General features: G+C 37.9%; 1 protein-coding gene across 2 annotated transcripts in view; it reads left to right on the plus strand.

Moving 5' to 3' along the window:
• Window positions 1–174: 174 nt before the first annotated feature.
• The window catches only part of LOC123868779 (calexcitin-1), a 51,960-nt gene continuing 39,765 nt past the window's right edge, over window positions 175–12,369 (plus strand). Inside the window, exons 1-2 of one of the 2 annotated variants that reach the window (XM_045911389.1) lie at window positions 175–245; window positions 8,499–8,528. The gene's annotated coding sequence lies outside the window, so the exon portion shown is untranslated. Of the gene's footprint in view, window positions 246–8,498; window positions 8,533–12,369 lie in introns of both variants that reach the window. The other variant, XM_045911388.1, reaches the window with a different exon arrangement.

Consider the following 12,369-nt stretch of genomic DNA (forward strand, 5'->3'; position numbering starts at 1 on the left):
TTTTCCGAAAACTCATATCCACGGGAACGAAGTTGCGGGCATCAGCTAGTTCTCTATAAAACGCACTCGCTGCTTAGCAAGGCCCCGCCCATGCGTAGCGAAAGTATTTCCCTGAGTAACCTTTGCCATACTGTACAATTGCTTAGCTGTGGCGCGGCCTGCTCCCTGCAATACGTAGTGGTAGAAACGCCTCCGCCGCACGGCATTCCTCGTTCAGCCGCGTTCGCCGCCCATCGCCTGAAAAGGTAAGTCTTCACTATACCTACATGTATTCGTGTTCTAAATAATAAGTCATTAATAGACCAACAGCAAACGAACAAAACTTAATTTCAGTAATCAATATTTAAAAAAAAATGAAAATTTTGAAACCTTTTTTAACAGAGACCAAAAGAATACGTAAAAGTTTGTGATTGAAAAGTTTTGGTTGTGCCAAAAGTTCTTGAAACGAATTGCTGATTACAGGAAGTCTTTTTAAAACTAAATGTACTTTTAAATTTAAATTACGACAGTGTTCTTAGAGTTTAGTTTATAAAATAGCCGTCATCATATTTCGTAGTTAGATAATAATTTAAATTTTTCTTTAATAAAAATGTACGATAAAACCTAAGGATAGCCTTGTATGAAATCATGTTCGCGTTAAATGGTGCCAAGGCTGCATTTCCGCTCAAAACAGCCAGGCTGATCCTTTACGCAGAAAATGAGCTAGTCCTGTCTCCAGATGTTGTAATACTAAACTAATATAATGTAGTCTAGTTTAGTGTCATCACTTAATAATTTTGTCTATAGTCGGCAACGCATTGGCGGGTCCTCTGGTGCTGCAAATGCAAATGCGACGGGCAGCGATCACCTAACAAGCTCGGTCTTAATGCTTGTTAACTATTGATTTTAAAATAAAAACCACACGTATTTAAATTTCCATAAATCATAGGAATTATAAAACGGGAATTTTTAATCCGGGAAACGTATTTTTTCCTAAAGTTTTGAAATTGATTGTACATGGCGAGCGAACCTCAGCTCCCGGTAATAAATAACTTTTTTAAAGTTCCGAGTCGATCGCGCCGGGATATCCGCCGACGATTTCTCTCTCGGAAAACTTCTTAAACGATGAATGTGTTACATAAATCGTCGTTTCCTGGAACTGCTATTAGTGATATATGGGTTTAATCGAGATTAAAAGAGTACCTAACGACTTTTCCTAGGAGTTTCTAGCCAGTTTCTTTACATTAGAATTTGCATTTGAAATGGCCGGTAGAGTCTTTATAAAACCGTAACATATTCATATACTACTTACAGTATGCTCGTTACTAACTACAAATTAATAAAGTATATCTACTATAAAAGTTACGGAACCTTTATGACATTTATTTCATAAAATATACAAAATTACGTTGCACAAAGGCCTGCAAAGTAGGTATGCCTCTGTAGGAAATACAACCCTTTCTCTCTTTCCCTCTCTCTGCGTCGCGCTCCTCATTGCTGAGGATTGAGACCCCTTTCCGTTAATCACATAGTAGTAGGAGTTTTCTTAACATAATACTAATGTTATAAACCTATTTAATTTAACAGATCGTTATGTGACATAGGTTTAATATTGTCTGTCTGCAAATAATTGTATATCTTGCCTAGATTTCAATTGATTACCTTTAATTGAGTGTTATAAAGGCCTTTGCCCAGCGCTGGGAGCTGGGATGGCTAGTACATAAGCGAGGGTGTTATTTATGACGCAGCTGGACGCGCGCGGGCGGGCAGGTCCCGCGGGCGAAGGTAAAAACACACGGTCGTTTTACGAGCGACAGTTATAAATGTACTTCAGGGAATTGGCTATTTACTTGTGTTGCGTAGCGCTCACTCGCACTTCATCGATACAAAAACTTTTATGATCGAATGGTATAGTTTTTGTGAGACACCTACACAGAATGGACTTTTGATTTTACTCTCAAAACGTGCGGCTACTTAGCTCAAAACGCACATAAACCATTTACTCGTATATAAAATCGCAGGCAGCGAGTAAATGGTGGATTACGGGCAAATTGGATGACTATTGGCTAGATACAGATAATGGATTGCGAAGTCCGATACCAATCGCTCCTCTGTTTGCTGTAACGGCGGGTTTACATTGTTCTATTAGCTGGATATAAACAATAAATATAAGTCATCGGCTGAAAACTTATAAACGAATTCGTCGTCTATAAATTATATCTGAAATATAAAAGCTGTATAAGTTGGTAATATTATATTCTACCCATGCATGTATGGTGTGAGTTAAAATATTCACTCAAGAGCTTACATAATTTTTTTTTTTTTATTATATGCACTGGAGCGCGCCCAAACCAGTAGGTATGGTTTGGGTGCGGCTATGCATATTTTGATTTTATTTATACTGAAGACAGAGATAAAACGAGATGTTTATCGCTACACTAGCTTATGCCCGCGTCTTTGTCCGTGTTGACGACACAAATTTCAATCCCCTATTTTGCCCACTTGGGGGTTGAATTTTCAAAAGTCCTTTCTTAGCGGATTCTACGTCGTAATAGCTATCCGATCCGTCCAGTAGTTTGAGCCATTGGTAGATCAGTCAGTCAGTTAGTTTTTCTTTTTAACCCCCGACCCAAAAAGAGGGGTGTTATAAGTTTGACGTGTGTATCTGTGTATCTGTGTGTCTGTGTATCTGTGTATCTGTGTATCTGTGTATCTGTGTATCTGTGTATCTGTCTGTGGCATCGTAGCGCCTAAACGAATGAACCGATTTTAATTTAGTTTTTTTTGTTTGAAAGGTGGCTTGATCGAGAGTGTTCTTAGCTATAATCCAAAAAAATTGGTTCAGCCGTTTAAAAGTTATCAGCTATTTTCTAGTTTTTCTTGTAGAAAAGAAGGTTAGATAACCCTTAGGTTCATAATATTCAAGTGTCAATTGACAAATGTCAAGCTGTCAAGATGGACGTTGCCTAGATATACATAATTATTTATTTGAAAATGATTTGTCGGGGGTGTTGAAAATTTTTAATTTACACTTGTATGTATTTATATTAATCCGACTCGTTCCAACTCTGACGTGAGTCTGAGCAAAGTCCAAATGCACAATAACACGCTTAATGTAAAGCTTAAAAAATAGGCTGATAATCGAATTGCAGTTGTCACTACATCGCTGGGTTGGACTGGACTGGTATGGTACTGGAATAATGTGAATCAGCCATATATTAGCTCAGGGCGCCTATCGCTCGCACGCTAGCAAATAACTACTTCCGGCTCGTAGCTTGGCTTGTGCGAGGCAATGTACTTACGACCCTATTCATTAAATAGCTATTGATCCTTAGCGCCCGTCTTAACTATGTTAAAAAATATTCACTTATACAATATGAAGATTTTTATTGAAATAAACTTTACAACTGCTATGATCTAAACAATTTACCACTGGTTCGGAATTCCGTTCCTACCGAGAAGAACCAGCATGAAACTCGGTGGCTGCTCTATAAATGGTGTAACTGACTGACTGACATATCTACGTACGGTTTACGGTTTGATAATGTTTTTGTAGTATTTGATAGTAGTTTTGTCGATAATAATATTATAGACTGGCGTCTACCAAAGGATTTTCAGAAAATCTTTTCCATTTAAATCTATTAGGTCATAACTTAGAATCGAACCCACTCTCCGAGACCGTGTCAAGTCAGCATGTAGTAACTCTTCATTTTTCAATAACAAATTATTGAGTTCGACTGTCCCGATCTAAACCAGCTAAACACTGTTTGCAAATTCTATTGAACTCTATTTCCCACTAAAGTAATTGATTTCACGTGAAACAATAAATAATTAAATGAAAGTTTCTACTTAGGTATACTTTATTCACTTAATTTCGTTTCGTTTCCCTTTTGTCTCGGGTTTTAAGTAAGTAAATAAATAATTGAGGGCTATTTCATGAAACAAAAGACTGTGATTAATAAATAACTATTATAAAGATAAGATAGAAGACAAGGACTTGAGACTAAGCGGTGTTTTGGAACCAAATAAAATAATAAAAAAAGGGATCGAAAGATGTATCTGCAGATATCATCATCAGTTAATCATGAGATTAACCCACTGCTGTGCACACGTGTCCTCTCCGAATGAGAACAATTAAGGCCACAAGTAGTCTGCGCTGGCCGAGTGCGGAGTGGCAGGCTTCACACACATCTGAGAACATTATGTACAACTCTCAGGCATGCAGGTTTCCTCACGGTGATTTTAAATATCGATATTAATTCTTCCACCATTAAGTTGCATGTGGCCTGCTCGTGATGGGATGATCGTCCCCGTCCATGATAAAAGCTAAAACTTGTACTTTTTATATTAGTATGACAAAAAACCATTTCCCGCAATAATAATAACCATTATAATTTAATTAAGAGTATAATGAGAAAAAAAGAAATTTCATTTTCTGGTACAAGTTTTGCCAACATCGATAAACCCGACGCGTCATGTTTTGTGCCGCCATGACACCTGCTAATGATAACGGCAAATTATTTCCTTCTAGCAAACCGAAATATACCTTGAAGTAACACAAAGAAACTTTTTTTTATCAAAAGAAGAATATTTTACTAGTAGCAACTAGTAGGTACTCTTCAAAACCATTGTAATGTCCTACACATATTATTGATAAGAGGGAAATAGAGGAAATGGAAAATGGAAAGTAAAGAGTCGAGAAAATATTGTATTGTTTAACCTTCGAGTAATAGCCTGCATGGGTATTTTAAAATCATTATTAGGTCTCTTAGATAGTTATTATAAAAACAACCCTTAAAGGCATAATGACCAGTTTTTAGGGTTCCGTACCTCAAAGGGAAAAAGAAACCATCTGTCCGTCTGTCGTGTCTAGAAACATGGTTGGGTAGGTAGATCTCATAGTACAAGTAAAGGAAAAATTTCGTAAACAGTAAATTTGTGATTGCATCACAAAAAATAATTAGTATGTGTTCACGAAAAAATGAATTTTCTACCTTGTACGATGGTACGGAACACTTCGTGCGCGAGTCCGACTCGCACTTGTCCAGTTTTTACTAACAACTAGCGTAGCTACGGAACCCTTACTTACTTATCCTTACTTACTAAGTAATTTCCTTATGCGTATTCCGATACGAAATTATCGTATTTTTATTTACGTTATAAGTATCAGTTTAAATATTTACGAGAATTCAGAGTTTCAGAGATACAGTAGTAATTCAATTCTTCCAGAAAAACCTTTTGTTGGTATAATATTATATAGGAGCTTCATCTAGGTACTTACTAATTTTATTTTTAAGCTAAAATAATTTACGTAGTTTTTAGAACGATATTATATTACGACCAATTTGTTTGAGCCAGTAGATCTTTATTTGAGAAGAAATTACGCAAATTATCGACAAATTGAAGAAACTTCTTGCTAAAGTATTACGAATGTATCAATCTTCTTCAAACCCAATTTTTATAACGATCTCCATCCGGAGAAAACACATTAAAATGTTTGGCGCTCACCGGCGTTGGAACTCCTTCGTCGTAGATCGTAAATGATGCCGCAAGATTACCTCCCTACAGGTATATTACCTATATTGGCAATTTTTCCCGCGAGATTAATTCCATTTTTCATCCGTGAAAGATATTCCGATTCGAAAAAAATTAAATATTTAATACCTTATGCAAATAGAGTTTTACGATTTCTTTTCAAACGAACTGCTTTTTATCTTCGAATTAAGGCTGCAGCGCTTCCTTATTATCATAAGGAGCGTAGTTTATTTCCCGATTCAAAAATAAGGAAGAGATTCTCAGTAAAATCGTATTTTTATCTTAAGAAACACAATTGTATCAAAAATCGTTCAATACACCTATTTTATTAGAGTTTACTATCCATCCGACATCAACTTTTTTTACTTTTTAGTTTGTGTCAATTTTATACGTATCGCAAAAGCAGAAAAGTACTTTAGTTAAATATTTACCCTGTTTTCTTTCGGTGTGCTCGGGCCTAATTCTGGCCTAGTCCAGTAAAACAAGATGTCACGTCTTTCGTACATACATCCAAGCCTTATCACGATATTATAACGTCGCCGACACTCTGGCTATATCTTATGTACAACTTGGTGTGACTTTATCTCAGTACAATGAGATCATATCTACCAATTCTGGAAATATCATATAAAATTCATATCCTACTCCATTTCAGTAATATTTTATTCCAGAAAAAAGGCTGTTCGAAGTTATCCGACGGTCATAAATTTTGTTCCTCGATTTTGGCAAAATATGCCCATATTTCATTTTCAGAGTCAGATTCTAAATGTTGCCAATTTATTTCAGGTATTAACCATCTGCTATTTTCTTTCAACGTATTCAAGTAAAATAGGCCAAGTAAGAGTCGGATTCGCACACGAATGTTTCTATTCGAATACCATTATACTCGAAATAATACTTTTGTTTTTTTTTAATTTTCATGGCGACCATTTTGAATATTTTATTATTTGTTTTTGTACCGGCAATAAAAATACACATTCTGTGGCAATTTCAACATTGTACATGTTACGGTTCACGAGATATCGCCCGTAGACAAACAGACGTACGGACGGACGGACAACGGAGTCTTAGTAATAAAGTCCTGTTGGCGCCTTCAGGTACGGAACCCTAAAAATTAACCGTTCTTCCGCAGTAATATTTTAAGGAACATAACTTACCTACTAAGCTAGTGGAGTTTCAGTAGTGAAGCTTATCTTGTTTACATAATGTTTTACATGGATTTAGCTGTATACGAAACTACATAGTTTTCGGTTGGACAGGCAAGCCATACAAACTTCGCCAACGATCATTAATTCGAAGTTTACCGGGAAAGGCCAGAGATTGCTGGCGCGATAGAGATACCTTCAAATTTTGCCAATTTGTCTAAGACACTATATTATATTACTTTTCTCTAAAGAGGTGTGCCATACAGTTTAGCCATACAAAGTGCCCACGTACACCACCGACAGTTAAAATTGTCATTTTGTGGCAAATGGTCTTCGTGTTGACATTATGTAGACGGCGAAAATCAGGTTGCTTCAAAATCGATCGTCAATCGCAGCTCCAGCGCACTTGTATTATATTAGTAGAGGTCAGCACCCTTAATTACATACTTGATTCATGAATTTCGCAGGTTATACAAAACTGATGCATGGCAGTTGCAGGGCAGCCCTTAGCTTTTATACCTAATGATTATTTATCAAATTTCGCCGTTCTGTACAAAGCACGTGTTAAGTATACCAGGAAAATTACCCGGAAATAGCAGGGCCGTATAAACCTCGATGATTAATTAGGTTTCTGTACTTAAAGCTTTTATCACAAGGAAAGTTATATTTATTTAGAAAAAAAAAGAAAAAAGTGTATTTCAGTTTTGTGCTACCATTGTCAAGTATTCAGCTATGACTAGGTACAGTTTGGAGGCGGACTGGGCTAATAATAATAATTTTAAGTTATCGCTTCTACCGTTACGTTTTATTACTACATCATGGTAAACTTGGCTGATGAGTCAAACTGGAAGAGCGCTTAGTAATACGCTTCCCAAGAATTTATGTACATTGAATAAAAAAAAAAACTTTGGTGTTTTCGTGTAGTCTAATTTTACAAGCAACGAAGGATCTTTATTGTTTAGATTGAGTGTAATTTAGTGGCTCAGTTTGGTGCGCGTTTCTCGCGAAAGTCTCAGGCATTTGCGGCTGAAATACGGCAGCCTCTCCTGCGCTTGTTGTGTAAAGCACCCACTCCACGCTTCAGCGCTTAACTTTTTACGTGAAAAAGTGTTTATCCTCGCGCTGGAGGCATTTGCATAAGATATAAGTACACTCCGTCGACACGAGAGGTTATTAAGCAACAGTGTCTATTGAATTATATTTTCTTTGTTAGCTCAGATTTGGTTTTCAAAAATAAAATCTGAATAGGTTTAAAGCCTTGATAGCTTAGAGGCTAAAATGCCATTACTTGAAGTACTTACTGCCATACTCCATCGCCGCCAGCGTCGCTGTCTTCATCGAGCGATATAATATAATCATGTACCTACTAGCTAAATGCCCGCGTCTTCGTTTCTGTCGATATAGGTTTTCAAAAATTCCATGAGATGTTTTTGGTTTCCGGGATAAAAAGTAGCCTTTGCGTTAATTTATGGTAAAGTCTACCTCTATTCTATACTTATTTTAGACGAATCCGTCCGGCGTGGCGTGAAAGAGTAACAACCATACAAACATACATACACAAAAACTTTCGCCTTTATAATATTAAGTGTGATAAAACGATAGAGGGAATATAATTATAGTTTAGTTCCTTTAACAAAGGGCGACCTTATCACAAAGTGATCTCTCGCAACCCGCACATATGAACCTAGAGAACTGAAAGGAATCACTACTCAAACTATAGGTACTTGAACATTTTGAGAAATTCTTACGGGATCTTTAAACAACCTAAATCCACATTGATAAAGCCACGGACTAAGTTGGGCTACTAATAATTACTAATAATATATTTTTCGATTACAGATCCAGTTCGTGTGTTCGAGTTAATATCAAATAGGTAAGTACTTCTCAATTAAGTAGAGTAAAGTATTAGATAACATATACCTATGCACCTAGATTTCAAATAAAATAACATGATTTGAGGCATCCATTCGCGATTGAAGCGCCTCAACGAAATACCGAGGATTTTTTTCGGATGGAAGTTAAAGTCATCTGAGTTGTAGCCACACTTAGCTCTTTAAGTCCTTCGAAATTACATCGTATTTTATTCATGTTTTCGAAGCAACTTTTTCACTTTATACAGACGGTGGTAATGCGTCCGATCTATCTCCGGTCGGAGTTCGGTCGTACCTTCTGATTGGGTACTGCCTTATAAGAGTGAAGGAATAGAGTGTATACTTGTATTTAGCATATACTTGAGTACCATATACCTCCCGCACAGTAAACTATCCCTGCAGCCCACTGCGATTGGATGCTACGGCTAATTTAATCGGGAAGAGTTTAAATCAAACTAAAATGTATTTATTTCATGTAGGACACGGACAACTAGGGTCTTTTATGTTACGTCTGTGACACTACCACCGGTTTGGAATGAAAATTCTAGTGAGAAGAGTGGGCAAGAAACTCAGCAGTTGCTCTTTTTAAATCATAAAAGCTACAATGTGTAACACATTACATCATCTTTCAAGGCATTCCGAATCAATGGTAGATGCTTTTGGCGATTCAAAAGCACTTGTAAAAGTTTAATTGTTTAATAAGTTTCTTGTGGGCAGCTGAAAGCTCAGCTACCGGAGCTTCCACGCATCTTTGTCACAAAAAAAAATCATCAATTGTAATATAGCCTCGACTCAATAAGTGTGTTTTAACTTTTGCCCAATGTTTAAATTTGTATAGTGGCAAATCAAAAATTAATACCAACAGAAACTGAATCAACTCAATTGGATAAACGATGCGCGAATGCATAGAAAACGAATACTACAATACAATAGAAAACAAATACTCATTAATTTTTGAATGAATATATGTGCTCGTAAAACGAATCAACCACAATAAATATTTGGCAAGTTATAGGCCGGGAAGTATTGGCAGCACGATCTCGGCGCAAATCTTTGTACAATGCTGCCCGTGACGAGGCGTGCCGCGACGACGGTAACTATTTGTTGGCGCGCCATTACTGCGCGTTTACTCAGTGTTAACTTAACACGGCATTATCTACTCACTGATACTTTAACTATGTGTTGAATTGTGTTATTTCTAGGTTTTTTGGGGAGGCGTTGAATAGAAACACAGTTATACCGTTACAAGCTGTATTCCCACTGACTCATGCATCGCGCGGGTGCAACCGCGTCAACAAGTTTTCTATCTACCTACGTATAACAAATTGTTAGCGGAAATTCCTCGGATTAGAGTCCATACATCGGCGAGCCTGGACCGATGATGAGTTGATCATGATGACGATGATTGTATGAAGGTGGAGATATGGTAGAGTTTAATTTGTTCCATCATTGAGGAAAGTAAGTTTTTTGAGGCGTTTTCAGAAATGTCAGGTTGATGGGTTTTAAAGCAAAAAGCGCATCATTAGGAAATAAGAAAGGCAGCAACAAATGTTGGTTCCGTTCTATTTAACTAAAAATAGTACCTATCGTTAAAATATTTAATGAGGATCGGACAGGCTTTGAAATAATTGCTTTGTTTTGAATTGAATAAAAAGATACAAAGAGTGACAATTATTCACTTTGCAGTGAAGAGAAGAAATTTTCTTATTCGGTAAGAAAAGTAAATCGTTATAAAAATTTAAAAACACGACTGCCTTACAAAAAAATTTACTAAAAAGACTTTACATATTTGATATGCACCACACAGCCGCCATATTGATTTTTTTCAAATTTATAACTTTTGTGTTACTCGACTCGGGATGATGTAAAGATTCTAACGATACATCCAAATCTGTTCATGTATTTGGAAGTAATGACTTAATGGTGAAATCTTTGAACAAAGAAATTCACTCACATATACACCCTGAACACAATATTAGACCCCTTTTGAGCAGAGGTCTAGTAAAATTCCCGATAGAAACCAATGAACGTTTATTATTTCTAGCTCGAGGTTAGAATATTTCAGCGATGCTGCAGCGCACAGTACAGTTGAAGTATGAACTAGACGTTCAATTAAATTCAACAAACTTTGAGTCAACATTCAGATAACACGCCAGAGTTCCGAACTAATATCATTTACATGTACAGCTTATAATATTACATAGTTAAATAGTTCAATAATAATCAAAGCACAAGTCAATAACCATGCAATGGAAATTAATTAATTATTACGTGCGAGTTAATACTACATTCCCTCATTTCAAACGTAAATACAAATAATAGTAATATACTAGGTACTCGTATGTCGCTATTTTAATTGAAGACCCACATTTAAAGGTTTTTGACAAGTCTGTCTGTTGTCCGCAATGAAATGAAAAAGAGGAGGGCGGGAGAGTCCGTATTCCGTAGTCTCGTAGCCCGTAGGCCGCGGTGTTGTAGCCCGTAGCCCGTAGGCCGCGGTGTTGTAGCCCGTAGCCCGCAGGCCGCGGTGTTGTAGCCCGTAGCCCGTAGGCCGCGGTGTTGTAGCCCGTAGCCCGTAGGCCGCGGTGTTGTAGCCCGTAGCCCGTAGGCCGCGGTGTTGTAGCCCGTAGCCCGTAGGCCGCGGTGTTGTAGCCCGTAGCCCGCAGGCCGCGGTGTTGTAGCCCGTAGCCCGTAGGCCGCGGTGTTGTAGCCCGTAGCCCGTAGGCCGCGGTGTTGTAGCCCGTAGCCCGTAGGCCGCGGTGTTGTAGCCCGTAGCCCGTAGGCCGCGGTGTTGTAGCCCGTAGCTCCCAACGGCCTTTGTGAGTTGTTCAAAGTGCAAGACTTTGACGAAAGGAACAGGAAACCACAGCGTTGATAGAACTGCGCTAGACGGACAACCGTCACCAAACCATTAAGCCATTTTAGATAATATAACTTATTTCACTTTGAGTTTTCGCTGTAACATAAATTCTAAACAAAACTTTGCAGTGGTGTCAAGTTAACAACGAGTGCATCTGACGTCCGAACAATTGGGGCAGTGGCGGCTACTCGCGGGCTGGCAGCTGGACAGCGACCAATTATTATATTCGCGAAAACTTTATTGGATTAACCTATTTACTACAGCAGTACAGTCGCTCATTACAGGCACGTCCACTTTCATGACGTTGACGACGTTGATACATCTCGCTATTGCTTATAAAACACTAGATGATGCCCGCGACTCCGTCCGCGTGGATTTAGGCTTTTTTAAAAATCCCGTGGGAACTCTTTGATTTTCCGGGATAAAAGGCATCCTATGCCCGTCCCCGGGATGTGAGCTAACTCTGTACCAAATTTCATTAAAATCTTAAAAATCATTTAAATCTTAGCATAGTTAGAAGGATAACGAGTATCATTGATTGTTTTCAGTTAATCATTGATAATAAAAATAAAAATAAAACAGAACTCTATTATCACATATAAAATTGAGCAATGCATCGTCTATTATTATCAAGCAACCCCTGAAAATAGACTTTTTAGTTTTGCAGCAATCGAATGTTGGATGACGGCCAAGTCTCAATTTGTTCCCGTCGATACTAAGTTGCAATCAACTACCGCGTGGATTTGCTACTAATTCAATAGCAGCAGTTCTATCAATGCTAATGCTACTCGTTTGCTACTGAGTCAATAGTAGCAGTTCTGTCGTTGAACACCGCAACGGCGCGGCGGCCGGCGCGGGCGCTCTTGAGGGACGAGATGCAAATTGCTGGTTAACAAGTCGTAACTACTGAATAATGACGTAGTGCGGGTGCGAAGTGCTCTCCAGTGGTTTGGTTTGGCGTGGAGATGTTTGACAGTTA

This window comes from Maniola jurtina, chromosome 10, assembly GCF_905333055.1.
Source record: "Maniola jurtina chromosome 10, ilManJurt1.1, whole genome shotgun sequence".
Taxonomy (NCBI): Eukaryota; Metazoa; Arthropoda; class Insecta; order Lepidoptera; family Nymphalidae; genus Maniola; species Maniola jurtina.